The sequence below is a fragment of the Aythya ferina genome (assembly GCF_964211825.1).
Source record: "Aythya ferina genome assembly, chromosome: 12".
Lineage (NCBI taxonomy): Eukaryota > Metazoa > Chordata > Aves > Anseriformes > Anatidae > Aythya > Aythya ferina.
Window position 1 is genome coordinate 8,537,932 of NC_140308.1, and position 19,346 is coordinate 8,557,277.

At 35.2% G+C, this 19,346-nt stretch overlaps 1 long non-coding RNA gene across 6 annotated transcripts in view; it reads left to right on the forward strand.

Annotated features, from left to right (window-relative positions):
- LOC311443514 overlaps nucleotides 1–19,346 on the forward strand; it is a 118,223-nt gene that overhangs the window by 6,538 nt on the left and 92,339 nt on the right. For all 6 annotated transcript variants that reach the window (XR_014697297.1, XR_014697298.1, XR_014697299.1 and 3 more), the window contains exons 2-4: nucleotides 4,928–5,123; nucleotides 7,395–7,519; nucleotides 13,859–14,038. This is a non-coding gene — a long non-coding RNA (uncharacterized lncRNA). The remainder of the gene's footprint in view (nucleotides 1–4,927; nucleotides 5,124–7,394; nucleotides 7,520–13,858; nucleotides 14,039–19,346) is intronic.

The window sequence follows — 19,346 nt, forward strand, 5'->3', positions numbered from 1 at the left end:
GAAGTTTGCTGGTGACATTGCCTTTGAAATTTCATTGAAAAATATATATATATATATATATCTGGCTGCCTTGAACCGAAAGAAGCAAGTAACAAGTAGTAGTGTTTGTTGTCTACCAAAATTAGTATAGCTCTGATTGCTCTAATTCTTTAGCCTGATCAGAGAAAACAATAGGATTGTGCATATGTTCTTTCAGGTATTTAATTAATAGGTCTGTGTTGTGCTGTGCTATGTCAGTATTTTAGTAATATTTGTAGTAATATTTCATTCTTGTTCTTTAGTCTTACATCTCTACAAATTTGTCATGCTACTGTGTATGACATTTTGTAACTAGGGCACATGGGTATTCCAACCATGGAGTTTGGGAAAACATATTCCCTTCATTAATTGAAAAGAAGTAAGGCACAGACTTGCAAATGTTTCCATAAAATTTATTTTCCCTGTCTCTATCACAATCCAGCAAGTCACCAAGGCATATGAGAGTTTGAGTATTTGTTTTAGTGCTTTCCCATTGTGAGTGCATGAGACACATTTCTTCAGTCTGTAGTTATTCTAATTTATCAGTAACCAATTTTAATTGCTCCATAGGAATATAAAAGTTTCAAATGTTTTCTGATAAAAGAGAAGATTACAGGACATCATTAATTGCATATTATCATATTTGCTCTGAGATACACAGTAACATGTAGATAAAGCAAGAAGATTTAGTTTTAATGCTGATACAATATGTGATTTGGGTTTGCAGAAAATTATAGTTAGTTAACTATAAATTTCAAGAGAAAAATCAGATTTCTTCTGCTTCTTAGTAAAGGATGGCTGGTGGCATCAGAATGTAAGCATAGAGCAGCCACCAAGAATTTCATATACTAACAAAGCAAGACAGTTTCCAGTTGTGTGTCGATATCTTGGTTCTTTAGGCAGCAGGAGAAGAGTTACTGCTATGCAGCAATAAAAGAAGCAGCAGGTTTGCTTCTAGCCAATAGATAAAGTTAAAAAAAAAAAAAAAAAAAAAAAAAAAAAAAAAAAAAGATAGGTAAAAAGGAAGTTATGTTTGGATTTATAATAAAATCCTGGTGTAGAAAGGACATAATAGATTTCAACATAAAGCTACCAAACGGGTAAGAATGAACTTACTGCTTAGGCTTATAATCAAATGACAGCTATCTTAATTGGCAATATACCAAACTGCACAAGATGTGCAACTTCAAAGTCTGAGAAATGAGGAAAAATAAATAGTCAAGAGGAAATCATAAATTTTATGATGTGAGTAAAATAGATCCAGAATTTCCATTAATTAGAGATAAGTTTAATTGCTTCAAGATGCTTGACTGGCCAATTTCCACATAGCAACTCATTTCTTACCTATTTCACTGTACTTATGATCCTGTTATTAATGGTTTAACATAGTTTTAACATACCATAACAATTTTTTAAATAACTGTGTTTTTTCTTTTTTAATGAAAAGCTGACTGATTTCAGTTTACCCTTATAGGTAAACTGAAGTGTTGTTTATCACAACCAAATAATCAAACCACTCCAAGATGAAATGACCTCCTCTGAACTGTGTGGTTAAAAGGAATTGCTGAAATGTGGCATGTATTAAGTCCTTACAGCATTTAACTCCTCTGTTTCTTCCTGTGGCTATGTAGTTGTTTTTATTTCATGCAGTAGTACTAGGGACTCAAATAGGAGACAGAGACCTACTGTGATAAATGCTTTGCAAATACAAAGCTTGAGATAGCATGTTTCCTGCCATCAGGACCAGATGTCCTGGTTCTCAAAGTGACCAAAGACATAGAAAGGAGTGATATTGGTCCCATAATGATATTGTGCCAAGGATGGTGAGGTAGGGCTGGATTCAGACTTGGTCATGGTCCAAAGCAAAAGGCATTCTCCACCCAATGAGTACCCACAGAATATAGCCAACATCATTTCTCCTTGCATTTTCTGCTTGTGCTTCTGTAAGTTATTTCCAGCCTACACACTTGCAGACCCTTGCTCTGCTTAAATTGTCAGTAGGACTAAGCCTCTGGTTATGCTACACTTCTCCCGCGTACTTTGCTCTTTAGAGCAGGAGTAAATGGCCAACTCACACTTGCACAGGCCTCAGTTTGTGTATAGGCTTTTAGTTTACTACTGCACTGAAACAGTTTGCCTGCACTGTCTGGTTTATTCAGTGTTCAGAGAAGAAAGTTAGACACTTTCAGGGAGTCATTTACCTATAGGTATTACAGGAGGTCCGATCTCATTTCATGACGTAAATCTGGACCAATATTCAAATATATTACATGAAATTTGCATAGATATGTAACTGGGTGTGTTTGTTCCACAGTATCATTGTTTTATCCCTATTCTTAACTACATTATTTTCCAAAATGATACATAGTATAATAATAATAGTCATTCTGACCTTGATGTAACCTCTAATTGTTCTGCAAAAACTAAACTGTTAAAACTAAACCAAAGAAAGTTCTGCACTGTTACAACTGTAAAGCAGCTGAAGCAGAATAACTACATGTAGCCCTTGGTCAAGCTTAGCTACAGCACACCATACCAGCCCAGAACAGATCATATTGTCCTCCCATTCATCTTGATCTCTTGGGGTTATACTGCATAGATTTCTAAATGTACAAGAAACAACCTGAGGCTTAGAGGAAAGAAGAAAGCATAAGTAAGCACCGAGGTGATGGATTTCAAGCAGAACAACTGTTTTGCATAGCTGGTTAGTGAACTTGGCTGATCTTATTTGATAAAAGGTTACAGGTTAATAAGATGAAAACAAGCCATTCCAGGATATACCTTAAACTGCCCCATTTTTAATTTAAAGATTCACATGGTAAAATAAGCACTTAAAAGAGTAATATAATTTCGAATAAGTACAATGCTAAAGGGCATGTTTCTGCATGACTTCCTTTAATAACTACAGTCTGCAGCCTAATTCAGCCTTTCAGATTATTGCAGTGTGAGCACTTTCATTTTTTTTATAGTCATATAGTGTGTGTTATTTTATTCTTGCTATAGTAAAAACATGATTTTTTTGTTGACTTTTTAAATGGTGATCACGTAATTGGAAACAGATGCTAATGTAAGAGGAGGAACATTTTAATTAATACACTTAAGTTGGAAAATATCAGATACCTGAAGAACTGAAGCAGTTTTAAAACAAAGGGTACTTTGTTGTCCATTGTTTAGAATACAGATCACTTTACTGTAATATAACTAATCAAAAGTTAATGAGGCCATTGGAAGGTTTGTGTAATTTAGTTTGTACATAAGATGTCTAACACTGAAAAGAAGAAACAAGTTAAATAAGCTTCAGTTATGATGTTATTTTTTTACCTGAAAATAGTATTGTCTACCTTATTTACCCCTCATTAAAAAGTTTATTATACCCCATATATATTTTTGAGGCACACTTATTTAGTATTGTACGCTATTATATGCTAAGTTAGTATTTCAGTAAGATTCCCTCAGAAAAGTAAAGTGAATATTTTTAGGAATCCTCAGATGTCGATGTGGACTTCACCCAGGAGCATGTACTGTTGGTATGTTTGCAAGAGTAGCCATCTGGGAATCTCTGTTCTTGAAATATGCTTGAGATTCTTGACCATGAGCTGTGGTCAGCATCCGGAATAAAGTTATGAAGGTTTGGTGATCCAGTGGAGTGGGATTCATGTGGCATGAACCTCGCTCTTGCATTCCAAATTATTTAACTTTAAATATTTTTTTTCTTTCTAGGAGAAAAAAAAAAAAAAAAAAAAGATTGTTATTGTTTTGAATTGTTTTCACCTTGTATGAACTTTCATAAAGCTCATATTTTTGTCTGATTTTTTTTAATATTTCTTTTCCACTCTGAACTTATAGAAATAACAACAATATTTTGGTTTAATGTCAGCATTGTATTTACTTCATAAATTATTCCATTAGGCACACCTTTGAAGTGATAACTGAATACTAGTAAAAAGTCTAAAAGTGCAGGACATTTTTATGAAAACCTGGACTTAAATGCAAATAAAGCAACACGTGAAACACTTGTCCAATACCAGAGAGCATTTGCTGACATGGGCACACCTCTGTTTAATTTTATTTGAAATAATGTGGTGTGATTGACAACCTTTGATTAAAAGAAGCAACACTAGAATTGAATGTCTATCTTCTAGCACCACAGGTCAACCCTCAAGAGTAATGTAGTATCTGCTGCAAAAATTGGAGAAATCCATTACATATGACCACTTTCAGTGTATATTTGAGGCAAAATTTCTAGCTACAGTTTTTGCAATTGTCAGCATTTCCCATACATTGTGATCAACTCCACGGTTTTACAGTGTCATGCTGGGGGAGCCTGAATTCACATGGGTCAGTTTTTGAGTGTAAGGATAATGGGCAAGATTCAGATACTTTTGCTTTATCCCAAGATGTAATCTCTAAAAAGTATGCTCTCCATAAAGATATGAAAATGCACAAATGTCATTGTGTGCAATTTTTCCCACGTATGTGTGAAAGGGCGAAATCATCTCTCTCCATGGTGGACTACATTTAAGTAGATGCACCAGCTCCACAGTCACTCCCCTAACCTGAGGAAGGCTGGAGACAAATGAAGGGCCTAGTATAGGATCTCTGTTTGGGAATGAGTGGGCCTAGACATGGCTACATGTTTTGGAATATTTACCACTCTTGTGCTTTGCTCCCTAAATACAACTTAAGGAAAAATTATGCAACTCATAGTTTTCTGCCCCAAAACTGCAGAATGAGTTTTGCACACAGAGCTGGATTTTGGCCCAAAATGAGACATTTTGTGACATATAGCATGACTCCCATTTTCTGTTTGGGGGCTTTGAGCATATCCAAACTCATTCAGTGTTAGCAGTTCTCAGAAAAGCAAGAAACAAAAACACCTGCAGTAAATTGCTGTTTATTCTCCTTTCAGATGTCACACCAGAGAAACTGCAGCTCTTGTGACCTCAATACAAAGTAGTAGGAAACCTCAGTGTTGCTTCTGAACAAAAATTTCATCCTTGACTAAGACATGCCAAATGAGGACGTGAAGCTATGGTGTGTTTCGTAGTTACCAGTATCAAATCACTTACAGGTCAAAGTCTATAGCATCATCAGCATAACAAAAGGTAAATTATTATGCATTGCATATTTTGCAATAATATATATTCCTGTTACTATATACTTGTCGCTGTTACTACATTATTATTCTATGCTTCTCTACAAGTAAATTAAGACAACTCCCTGGAGAGGCAATATTCTCTGCTGGCTTGACCATAGCCAGGACAGTCCTATTCACTCCTGCTCTATGAGCTGATAGATAACATATTTGCACTATGTCATGTCACTGTTCCTACTCACTAGTAGGAAAAGAGAAGGAACAACCTTGGTCTAGAGAAAGGCATCTGAATTGTCCTTATGACACTCCAGATAAATTTCATATTCTGTTTTTTCGTAAGTATGTCAGAGTTTTGTTTGGTTTGTTGGCTGGGTAAGAGATGTTAAAAAAGTGAGAACTATTGGTTATATATATCTGGAGCAGGGATAAGCATTTTGTAACAGTTTTAGCCCTTGCAGTGGTGTTCTTGTAGAGAAGAGCTTTGACTTTTGGAATTAAATAGATATTTTACAAGAAAATGTAAAGCATAAAACTGCACACTGCAGAGTAACTAATGTTACTTCTAATATATTTAAATTTTTGTCTAGCATATTCTGAGTTTATATCTAGATGATGTGTGAAGTCAATTGACATGACATAAAGTATATTAAAGTCACTGTAATGATGCCTGGGACACTTTTTTTCTTTTCTATACACTTTTGAATAATACCCAGGCCACAAAAGACTATGGCATAAATTGTCTAGGAAATGCTTTCTTTTTTTTTTTTTTAATTAATGTGCTCTTGTTATTTGAACTGCTATTCAAGCTGTTTTAATTGCTTTTGAAATTTATAGCATGCATTTAAAAGGCTTTTTTTTTTTTTTGTATTTTTCTGTGGATAGCAGGCTGTACAAAATTATTTCTAATATATTGGTAGAGATTGCACTGATTATCTCTGTACATGATTAGGAATAAAAGAAGTATGAATTGTATGTTTGTGGGAAAAAGTAAATGTTTTATATAAGAAGAACAGACAAAGCAGAAAAAAAGATAAGTGTATAATTATGTTTTTGTTAAGAGGCCATTTCAAAAGGATCTAGTAGATCATAAATGAAATTAATTCATCCAAAGATTCTTTTGGGAAGAATTAAAGAAGAGAAGAGAAGGGAGGGAAAGTGTCATTCACATTTTGTATCAAGGTGAGAAAGAGACATTTTTTCCAACAAATTCCAAACAGTTTGAGATCTGAGAAAAAATAAAGTGCTTTTTGATCTTTGGAATCAAACAGATACATCTCAGCAAAATAGCAGGTAAGCCTGTAACTGCAGAACAGTTATTTTATCTGTTTATTTCCTGTCTCAGCTTCACTGAGGTATAAATTCACATTGTTATGTGGACTCAGAGTAAGATGGGGAAGTAGTATTTCAACTCTGTTTAGCATTAATGAGCCCAAACCGAAGTAATTTGTCCCATCTGAGGCACAGCACTTCAAGAAGGACACATTTGCGCCATTTGAAGAAAGCCCCTAAGACAGCTTCAAAAGATATCAGAGCATACCTTTTGAATAAAAAATAAATGAATTAATGTTGCTTAGCCTCAGGGAAAGAAGACCAAAACCAGGACAGTTTTAGTTTTATTATTCAAAAACTGTTATTGTAAAAGAGAGGGTATATGTTACTCCATTATGTCCATCACGGAGAGGATAAGAATAATGGTATTAACAAGCTAGGCTTAGGTTAGACATAATGAGAAAAAATACTCTAATGGCTGGGTAGGATATCACTGGAATAGAATGCCTCAGGACGTTACAGTCTCCAAATTTAGGAATAGTTAAGAGCAGGGTTGACAAATAGCTACTGGGAATGACATAATTGTGGTTTATTTTGGGGGTTAGAAAAGGATTAGCGTATGTCTTGAGGTCCTTTCCAGACTCTTTTTTTTTAATTCTATGAATTCTCATTTTGGTCCCAGCACTACATGTCTCTCTTGACTGCAGAACTCAAAATGCATTTTAGAGAAAGGAGGGATGAAATGGGAGCCCAGCTTTATTTTATTTGTTATATCCACCAATATTACAGGTCACATTTTCAAGTCTGCTGTCTGAGTTGACACCAGGTGAGCTTCAGTTTTTTGTAATGACAATTGACTGAATTACTGTTATTATTATCACAGAAGAGGAATTCAGCTATTCTGTGGTCCAGTTGCAATGTACTTTGTAACCTCTTAGGCTGTTTAGGTGAAGGTCTGTACGAACAAATAACCAGAGAGTGCTCTTTAAATATTATGATCTTCTATTTACAGGTTAGCCAAGTCTTTCATGAACATATTATCAAGTTCATATTTCACAAATTCTCAAGAGATGTGGGAAAGGCTCACACAGAATGAGGCAATTTGCTCACTGAGACTGAAATACCACTGCAGCTGAGGTAATGTGACAATTCCTTGTTTGGACAAAAAGTATCTACTTGTTCATGATGTAATGAAAAATAACATATTCTGTCATTCAAAACCCTAAACACAATCCAGCTGAGAATTTTGGCAAATTTGGAATGTTTTCCTATGACATCATATGTTTTTTGAAAATATCTGCCATGTAACTGTATCACACCTAGTCCCAGGCAGAACGGAATCACATTTTATTAATATATATTTTAAAATGCCTTCTAATAGTACTGAAGTGTTTTAATACCATTTGTCATGGACTGAAGAAGCAGCTCCTTATTTTTCACTATGGTGTATGGAAAACTATGGTGTGCAGTTTCTGAAAGAGGAAGCGTCATACTGAATTTTAGAACTCCTCACATCCTTCTGCTGTTAGTATTTGCATTGCCTGAAAATGAAGGCTTCAGTGACAATATAATGATTTGGCAAACTATCTCAGCATACCTGAATTAAAATGTTGTAAGAACAGCTCTTGGCAACTCTGTTGAACTATCATAAAGAATTAAATGGCTACAGATATTTTGGTACAGTTCTATATATAGCAGGTGTTTGCATTTGAAAAATGACTTGAACAAAAACACATTTCTCATGCAAGGGAAATTTGTTGAATCAGTTTACTTGGTATGACTTTTGAGCAGCCAATGGGGATATTTGGGTGATGGTTTTTCAGAGGCCTAATAAAATAAAATAAATTGTATGAATTTTACATCAACCAGCACTGATATGTGCTGTGGATATGTCAGTGTTGCTCTATGTTGACAGTTGAGTGCAGCATCGTCCAACATCCTCCCTTCATTGGGTGACTAGTGTCCCTAGCATTTGACATGGCAGATCATTATGTAAATATTGATTCCCTGCATGCGTGAATTTATTTATTTATTTATTTATTTATTTATAACTAAGGACATGTATTTTTCCAGTTAATATTAATTTGGGTGCCCAAGAAGAGAGGTGTGGAAAATATGCTTAGAACAATTAATCTGATTCAAGAATTGAGAAAGAGAGCAGAGAGAAAAATCCATAGCTGAGTATCTGTGCAGCCAGAGCAATAGTCTCCACACCCAGCATTACAAAAGCATTGTAAACTCTTATCTACTGCTGTACCTGTTGCAAAATGAAAACTGATGGAGAGGGTCATGAAATTTCTACTAGTTTTAGATTTATAGCACACTTGACAATAAAAGATGCTGGTTGTAGTATTTATTCTTTTTAACGAGATAGTAGTCAGACCATGAAAGACTCTGTTTGATTTTACTTTCTGTTCTGCAGCATTCAGCTCTTCAGTTTTGCTGCCCATGTGGGCAGAGAAATCACAGTAAATGACTGCTTATTTCACTAATATTTTGAGATTACAGTTGTGTGAGCCTGCCTTATTAAACTGGCATGTTGTTTTTCATCAATTTGTTGGACAAATTGGTTTATAGTTAAAATGTGCAATATGCTAAGCAAAGATTTAAATATTCAACTAGGGTTCTTGTAGTAATTATGGGCATTCAGATTTCTAGTTTAGAAGGTCATCACCATAAATAAATAATTGAAATAGACATTTATTTTTTTGCTTTTAATTCAGAGAATTTAGGGGTGGAGGTATTGCCATTGTATGTATTAATCTAATAATCTGAATTTATAGCTATATACAAATTTTGAAGAACAATCAAAACCTTCTGCCTTTGTGATGCAGAGAAGGAAATATTTGAAGCTTAATGTTACTCAAGAAGTATTGGGTTTTAATTAATAACAGTGTGAACATTTATTCAGATAAGAATGCTACTTTTTCTAATGAAATAAATAAATTAAACTGCATTATGTGAATAATCACAAAGACTTCCTCCTGGACTATGCAAGATAAATATTCATTAAGCAAGATCAACAGTTGCAAGCAGAAGATAAGCATTATCAATATGGAAGGTTCTTTGTGAGAAAGAAGGGTTGTATTGATGGCTTGATGTGACAACTTATAGCACAGTCCTACTGTAAGGAATGACTCTGTAGCAGATTAGCTCCCCAGGTGGATTCAGTTGTATTTGCTTTCATTTGTCATGAAGCTAAACAATTGTTATTTGCTGCTGTTAATCGTGCAAAAGCCAGACAGCTCTGGTAGATGGACAAGGGGTACTTTTCTGACTCATATTATTAATGGAATCACTAATGAAGTTCCACTTGGAGAACTGTTTTGTGCCCACTCTTATCCCAGTGCAAATCCTTGTCAGTAGAGTTGCAGCGACATGATTGACAATGTTTGTGGATGACTGTGGGATTATTTGGAAATAGCTCAAGCAAAATTTGCCAAGGAAGCACCAAGAAGTAGAGTTACTTCTGAGTTACACCTACAGAACTAGAAGAAGAGTTTAGACGTGGATCTGAATCTTGGATTATAAACTCTTCCCCTTACACACACACACACCCACACCCACCCACCCACCCCTTTAGTTAAACTGCTGGTTGAATCTTAAAGGGAATAATCCTCCCCTGAGATAGAGCCTTCTATAGATGAAATAGTATTAAACTGGCTACAGTTCACACAGGTCTTACTTGCATGCAGCCTTGGAGCAGATTACATGCCTGCAAGGGCACAGCAGATGGAAACGGTTGTGTATAAGTACTTTTTGCATTCTCTTTATTTCTATTTAGTGTTTATTTTTAAAATATTCTGGTTTTCTTATTTTTATTGAACAGCATTTGGGAGTAAAATCTTTCTACTTGCTTTGGGGAGGAGTGAGTCAGATTAGGTCTATAATATCTTTTTCAGTGCTCTAGTGACTCAGATCCCATGATGGTGGCTGAGATGTATTATTTTCATCTTTGATATTAAACTTTAATTTTTTACTGTTTGGGACATGTTTATATTGCCAAATTAGAATTAAAATAAGAACAGCATTATAGTGTAAAGTAATTTATTTTAGAGTGGTTGCAATAAAACTCAAATCTGGGGTCTCCAACAAATGCAATTTAGAAATTAGTTTTATGTACATGTATGTCACATCAGTTCCCAGGTTTGTCATTTACATGCCAAAAATTATTGTGTACATGCACCAGGTTTAACCTGAATCTATGGTTGCTTTTACCATCAGTTGTTCTTGTAGTCTTTTAAGTGATTTTCCTTACTTTAAATTCCTTAATTTAGCCTACTTTTCTAGAAGACCTGAAAAGTGTGTAAAACAGCAATCAAAACTCCCCATAGTGGAATTCTGATGAACATTCCCTGTTTTCAGATGATATTAATGTTTATGAAACCAGATTTTCCTAAAAAGCATAATAACTTCAAAGTTTCATGAGGTTGGTCTGTTGGAAACAGTTGCATGGTCTTCAAGAATAAATCTGTAGGACTCAGCAGGAAAAGAAAACACACAAAAAAATGGTAAAGATGAGTAACAAAAAAGTAACCAAACCCCAATAGATCATTATTTAATATAAGATCAAGATAAAAACAAAGAAAGATCAAAATCTAAATTATGTACTTAAAAGAAGTTTAAATAGATTTAGTTATAGAATTATTTCTTCTTGAGTTGGGGAAACAGAGTGATAGAATTATAAAGGAAAGGAATGATGTAAATGAAAACTTTACAAAGACCTTGTAAAAGTTTTCCAAGGTTAAGACAAAAATATTTTTAATTAATATATAATTTAATTTATTTGTATTTGTGTTAAATATCAGATGAGAATGATTACATATGTTTGAAATTCACAAAATGTGTCATAAGAGTTGCTACATATAACTAAAAACATATTTTTAAAGATGCTAGAATAAAAGGAAATGAAATAAAGATACTTTTTAGGATCAGGCACAAATAAATCAAGGACTGAGTTTGGGGATTTTGCAGTTTACTTTGTTGTTGTTACATTGAATAACTGTCCCCATTTTGTAATTAAGCTCCATTTACCTTGAAGACAATTTCTCCTGAAGGGAAGGAAAGATGGAATTTCTTCTAAAAGATTACATCTAGTGGCTTCTGGTTAAAGAAAAATAAAAATAATTATAAATAAATAAATAAATAAACAGTGCCAAAGGCTAAAAGACTTCATTGAAATTCTAAAGAAGAAATCTGCAAAAGCTTGGTGCTTCAGGCTTGTTATCAGGTACCTGCATTTGGGCGACCTGACACTCTATAATTGAAATTCATTACTCGACCTTTAGTCTATAAAAATGGTATGCTGTCATTAGCACTGCCTGCCTGCTATATTCTCTTGTCGCTCCTTAGGCCAGCTTAAACTATCTTGGATGAAATAGCCTATTTCATGTGAGACCCCTGAGTTTGCTGCTGTTCAAAGGTGATTGTGATGTTTAGCAATGCACTGAAGTATAATATAATGGAATGGCAATGAAAGCAGGAAAATAAGTTTCCTTCATTTTTCCTTTATAATTTTGGAATGTTTTTTCATGTTTGTTAGTAGGAATCCCGTGTCATTGCTAATATTTTTAACATTAAATTTTAATTTAACCTTCTAAAGTGCCTTCTAGTACCTTTTAACCTTCTAATCACTTAAAGTAGTTTTCTCCCCCACCTCCCAATCCTGCAGCAATGAGATGGAAGGAGTGTAATTCTTGTCAACTCCTGTACTAAAAACAGGAGCAAAGGTACTGTCCACTTACCATATTCAGATGAATCAGCACATCTGTCTAAACTGGATATTGGATTAAGGATTTCTCCTAAAATCTGGACAAAATTAAACCTGCATTGAGACAATGCTCTTTCACTTGCTTCCTTATTGTCTCTGCCCCATTCTCTTTATCTGGAGAGGAAAAATTTAGTAATTCTGCAGAACCTCTTAACTGAGATTAAAGAAGGCATGAACTGTTTATGGCAGAAAGCATAGTGGGAGGATTTCCAATGCATATATATTCTCTTCAGATTTATTGAGATCATAGAAATTTAAAAGAGTAACACAAATAAATAAAAGACTTCTACAGTGCACATATTAGATTTTCATCCTTAAGTTTAACTCTGACTGGATCTGGCTGAGACCCTAAATTTAAGGCTGTTTTAAGGTCCATTTTGAAAGAGATGTTTGCAGAAATCGGCAGAAATTTGAAAGAATAGCCAACTTCCTACAAGATTTCTGCCATTCAATTTGGGTGATGTATTACAAGATCAACTGCTTACTAACTTCATTTTTCCATTATTTGCAGCAGGAAATGTTATTATATATGGATTTAAGTAATGTGATTACCAGTGAGTGGTAATTTTGAAGTGTCTGTATGAGAACTGCTTGAGGAATTATTGCACTACTGAAATCAAACCGTGATTCAGATTTAAACTTAATCTTACCCTAAGCTATCCTGAATATTATCAACACCTTTCCATCCCTTTGGAAAATAAATGGAGAGGAACAATACATAAAGTAATAGTATGTCCCCTATGTTAAATTTCCTGACAAGCTAAAAGAAGTGATTTTTTTTTTTTTAATATAATGAGAAAAGAAGGATTCAAACGTTTTCATGCATTTTTAAGAAATAGTATTTAAAAAGGCTATTGATCAAATTCAGGAACTATTGGTGTAATGGTCAGATTTTAGTTAATTTCCTGAATAACATGTAACTGGGGACCTACTCTGATGAACATATATCAGCTTGGTATTTCCTCTGTCCATCGTCTGAGTGGTATGGCATCCTGTTGTCTTCTGAACTGCTGCTGTTCTGAGATGATTGATTGAGCTGATGGTTTTAATGTTTTTTCTATGGTAAACATATCAGTTCACTTTTGGTTGCTGTGCTGGTGATTTGTTCCAGTTAACTGTGCTCTCTAAGAGTTGATAAATGACATTTTATTTAGGGTTCAGTTGAGAAATTCACCCAAAAGCTCAGAGTGAGTTAATCTAAAAGAACAGCCAACCCCCAGCAAGGCAAACTGATGCACTCTAGGTCTTTCACTGACAGGCAGCAGTTTCCAGACCACCGATCACTGTGATCATTGTTTGTTTTCTCTTCTTTGTGTTTTGGGTTTTCCCTGTTTTATTTCCTCAGTCACTCCTACAATATCCGAATCTGCCATCCTCTCTCTGTTACTATGGGTTTGCATTGCCTTAGGTGAGATTTGTGTCATGTCCACGAGACCTCCTTTTTCTTCATTTTCTACATCTGCTTGTGGTTCTGGGGTTATACCTGAGTCTCTCCACCTCCTCCTTCCTGAATCCCTGACCACAGTGCACAAACGCCCTGCAGTAGGGCATTCAAGGACTCTGTGTCCCTGCTGATCACTAGCACTGGGATAAGGCGACTAATAGTAAGAAGGTGTTATGAACTTTAAGTATTGAGTCTTCATTTCAGCCCCCAAGTGAAACAAATGTTATGCTTGCCTTCATTTATCCCTGTTGTCTGATTTCAGATTAGGCCAAGAAATAATTCCCCAAGGATCAAAGTCCATGGTGTCAGCTATTCCTCTTTCAGAGAATTTTGAAACTCAGCCTTGCAGAAGATGAACTCCTTCCTTCAAAAATTCCTCAGGTTGCTGTTGCTCACTACATTATTAGAAGTGGTCATTAAAATAAGCGTCTTAGGAGGAAAGGTCTGTAGTGGTTTTTTGTTTTATTTCTGTGAAAAATTTTCTTAGCCATAGATTTTTGCTATATTTCCAGTTGACAGTAGAAAACTTCCATAACATCTGCATCAACACAGAAATGTCTCAAAACTAGTCACTTTAACTTTCAGTAGATTTTATTTCAAATATAGAACAAATTGACAGAGCCAACATTTCTGCAGTCATGTCTTTCTGAATAGAAACTTGAAAACTTTTGGTTTTGTTGATGCTTTTTACAAGGTAAAAAAAAAAAAAAAATCTTTTCTGTTCAGCTGACAAGCTTTGGAACATAATATTGTTGTGTTAATGTTTCAGGTTTCCTGTTAATGTGCATATATTTTAGTAGCAGAGTGATAATTGCTGGGTAGGCTTGCTTCAGAATCACATCTGGGGCCCTTGAACACTGAACACTGCCTGGTGATAAATGTTAGATGATAACAAGAGCAGATAACTGAGTTTATAAATATGCTGCTGTACAATGTATCTGTACAATATATTGCCTTTTTTTTAAAAAAAAATATATTTAGAAAGGTAGTGATTGAAATTATAAACACATTTAAGATACTTGCCTGTTTGGGGTTTGTTTGTTTGTTTTTTAATTCTATAGCTCAAAAATATTTTTGAAAGAACATAAAACTCCTTTTTTCTGTGTGTGAGCATGGGAATATATTTGCTTTATCTAAGAGTCTTAACATTAAACTGTTTACTTCAACAGTTTTGTCTTGACCTGCAGGGAAGTAAAGAGAAAAACCCTGATTTATATTGTTCCAGAGGGATCTTTGAGGGTTGTTAGTTTGGGTAGGTTGGGATTTATTTTTATTTTTTTTTTCTTTTTTGTTAAATATAACAGTTTTGTCACAATACAAGACTTTGATTTGCTACTAGCTGGAATCCCTTTATAAACTTTAAAGGTCCTACATAAATGATGTTAAAGCTTGCTGATGAAAAATGATTTGGACTTTTTATGAGATGGGAATGGATGTGATAGTTTTTTCTGTGATTTCTAAGCTGAGAACACTTGGGTTTGATCTTAGCTCAGAGATAATTTGGGTGGAGCAGATTATCATTTGCTGTCATTTGGGATGGGAAGAACTGCAGTTCAGGTGACACTCTTGAAGAATCTGCCACAATCTGTTAAATCCTGAGTGATTCCTGGAAAAAAAAAAAAAAAAAAAAATCCAAAATTGGTGTAGTCTTTGAATGGGTAGGATGAGCAAGGCAGTCTTTAAAAACCAGAACCTTTCCTTTCTGTCCTTCAGTATTCATTCTATATGTGGGGTAGCATGACTAATCTCATGGGTGAGATCATTAAAAATTGTAATTTTACATATTGCATGAAAAAGAGCATTGAAAAACCAGTGCCAGAAGTTTCAAAAATGTAAAAAATACTAAAGAATATGATCTGATATATATCTATAATGAGACAGGTGTTATTCCTACCATGTAAATCTGCATAGGAAGTACATAGTCCATAATGCTGAAGGAAGGGAGACAGGGTTGAAATCTGCTGTTAGATTACAAAATTTAATACTAAATGGCATATTTTTAAATAGTAACAGTTCCTGTGTTATCTTGGGCATCCATTTACTTCTATTGGCAGTCAAAGTCCTGAGGGTGAGCTTTTAATTTAATGCTTTACATTAAAGAACTATTCTCGTATAGTACATTTGCCTTCTAGCCTCTGCAAATAAATAACAAGTATGCCATACATCATGGTCAAGTGAGTTCCACTGCCAAATGGATAAAACCGCCTCAACCATTTTTTGTAGTACTGGAATAGGAAACATTTATTACATCCATTATAGACAGCAAAGTGATTTAAGAGGCAAAGAGGTGTCATTTATATAATGTTACAATTCTTCTTAACTCTGAGGAATAAAATAAGCAAGGATCCAAACAGGCTCTACATCTATACTGCTACCCACAGAGCTGAACATTGCTATAAACCTAGATGGTCATCTGAAGCTGGATTTTACAGCCAGACATTTCTACAGTTATCTTGTTGCCTGACTTCAATATCCTCAAACTCTATGCTGTTTGAAGCATGATTAGAGATACAATTTCTTGTCCTGCACCTTCCTTCCATTAGAAATTAGAAAACCCTTGACAGTTACAGAAAACTTTTCACTGTATCACTGCAAAATTGTTTGTTTCAGAAACAATAATACTGATACCTGGCCACAGCTGCTTCAGTGAGCATTTATTGTTGTATAACATGCATTGTTGTATTTATGTTGATGCTAGAGAATATTCCCTAATGTGTAACCAAGATGTATTACTAATGGTGTTCACTTTCCTGTTGTCATAGCACCAGTGTGATCTACTCTTTGAACTGGACTCTGCAGAGAGAAAGCCCCAGATCTTTAACTTAAAAATAAAATAAAATAAAAATAAAATAAAATAAAATAAAATAAAATAAAATAAAATAAAATAAACAAGGGAAGTGAATGTTCCAAATGGTAGAGCATGTTCTGATAAGCACATGGGAGAACAGGTTTAGAAGGAGTCTGGAGCTGAGATTAGACTAGAACAGAGATTATACCAAAAAGAACGTGAAATAATTGCTACGGGCATTGATGTGTTTTCTGAATGCACTCATGCATCATCAGAGTTATATGAAAATTGTTCAAGTTGCATGTCTTGCTGACGTTTGGTAGAAATGACCAAGTGATGTGGGGGTGTTACATCTGTTCGTGGTTAAGGATGGCCTGAAGAAGTACATTTTTACTTAATTTCTTGAAGCTGTTTAGACTGATAGCTGCTTCTTCACAACCCACGTTAAAGTCAGAAATCTTACCGTGAAGTGCTTCATGTTTTTTAATGTTGTTGAGTTTTCACTTTGAATTTCACTGCAGGCTTGGAAAATTGCATCCAGTTCTTTGTGTTCTCAGTACAGGGGCCTGTTAAGTCCCTGAACACCAGAAACTTGCTGAATTTCCCTGGGGCTGGTGGTCTTATTACTCGCTATTGCTCATATTAAGGCTCCTGGGAAGCATTTAATTTTTTTTAGCCCTTAAAACTTTCAGAGCTTTGTACTATTATGAAAGGTTTAACTGAACTAAAGTTGTTAGGATAGGGCTTAATTTTGCAAACTTCATCTTTACTGCCTCGTGAGGCTACCTGTGTTTGCCCTTTCATGCATAAAAGTTGAGAGTCTGACATATACACCTGCCAAGACTCCACTATTTCAAATCTGGGGGAAAAGAAGTACCGCATCAGTATGTAAATCAATGTGTCAAAATATTCAGATGTGTCAGTCAACACCTCTCCCTCCTCACATGTTGCATTATCCCTTCCCAGGCTCCTTTCAAAGGATCCCAGAACCTCCTGCTTTAACCACACCCTCTGGGATGGTTGTGGTGCAATTCTCAGCAGTAACTGCCCCACGGTTTGTCCTGTAACCTGAGCAGAAATCTTTTGCTCCTATGGATGCTTTCCTGGTTAGGGAGGAGATTGTTTCCCATTGCCAAGTGGGCCTCTTATCCTCAGTTTGTAGATCTACAGATCTACTTTATAAATCTACTGAGTCTATATTGTGAGGGGTTGGATTGGGTTTAATCCCCCTTGACCTTCTCAATAGCAGCAGAGGTGTCTGTGCAGTAGCACAGGGCCTGCAGCATGAACAGACAATGCTCACAAGACATTGCTGCATGGCCAGAGTTGTTCTAGAGGTACTTTACAAAAAAATGTCCGTATACAATGGAGAATCTAGGCTATCTGGTGGACTCTGCATGCATCGGTAGCAGTGCCAAGGTGTAAATCGGAAGTCTGATGACTTGATAGTCATCAGTGAAAACTCAGGCTCTAAACAGAATTGTGTGCTTCTGTTTGTTCATGTATGCAGAACTTTAATTCAGAGTGTACCTATTCTGACACCAAGTTTTAGTGTAATCTATATAACGCATCTGTCGCACCAGAAGTCTGTTTTCTTACATTGATTTGTAATGTAGATTAATGAAGTTCTCAGTATAGATTTGTCTGTTATGCATCTTTACCTTTTTCCTATAGTAACAGAAATCTATCCCATAATTCCAGCTCAGAGAAGCTGACAAAACTTAGAAAAGCTAACTTTCTGAGTGCTGTACTTGCCGAGCATTCCTCCCTTCCAAGACCAAACTCAAGAACAACAACAACTGAAAAAAAAATATATGCCAGAAGAGTAACTATGAAATGAATCCTTTTTTACTGTACAAAAATTGCAGGAATAGATAGCATTTCTCATTTGATTGTGATCTCTAATCATTCAGTGGATTTGCTTGTCATACAAATGCCCTTGTAACTAATGCTTTAACCTTAGCAGGACTTTCATAAATACTCCCAGTAAAAAACGCAATGGATCAGGTTAATGACTAGTAGAAATCACTTTTAGTTTTCAAAACTACATGTACATAAGTATTCTGATAACTTGTCCCATGTGTGTAGGCCTGCTCTTTTCAATCACAATTTTAATTCAAGAATTCATGTTTAAAAAATTGGGTCCAGGAGGTCTCCAAATTATGAAGTGGGCAATGCTCATTAGATCATCTGCCTTCCTGTGAATGTTAACCCTCCCTTTCTTGTACCTTTGCTGTGTTGTTTGTTCTTTGTTGGTTTGTACGTTTGTTTTTTTATCAACTTCAAAATACGAAAAACAGCTCTCTTTCAAAGCTGTTTCATATCTAAATGCTTTCTTCTTTGTAAGCTTTTCTTTATTTATATTGAAAGCAGTGTGACTAATTTAGAGGTTCCTGGTTGATACAGACAGGGGAAATCATGGATCAGCCATGATTGCTGAAGACAAATTCAGGGTGTTGCTGTGGAACCTGCAGACACCGTTTGCACACATCAGCCCACTGGGTGCTGCTCTTGTCAGTACCTGCAGCGCCCTCAGGCTTCATCTCTCTGAAGCCTGTAATACACTGAGATGAATTTTAGCATGTGGCTGGCAGAGTTAGGATTTCGTACTGTTGTTGTATAAGTGTGCTATCTTGAAGGCACAGATCTGTCTGCTCCAGTGTGTTGTCTTCAGCTTACAATTCTTTAAAAATAATATTTTGGTTTTGTGGAAATCAGTAGAAAACTGTTCAGTTTTCATTCAGGACATTGTACAGGCCTTGTACTAAAAGAGTAACAAATGTAAGTTTTGATAGTTACGTGTTTGATCTGGGGTACTGAAATCATTATTTGCCACCAAAGAATTGAATTCTGCCATTCATTTAGGTAAAATATTGTTCTTCTGGTGTATTCTGAAGCTATTGATAATCTGTTTGTAAATGTCAGAAGAAAAGCTATCCAAAATATAGCCTATTCTAAGCAT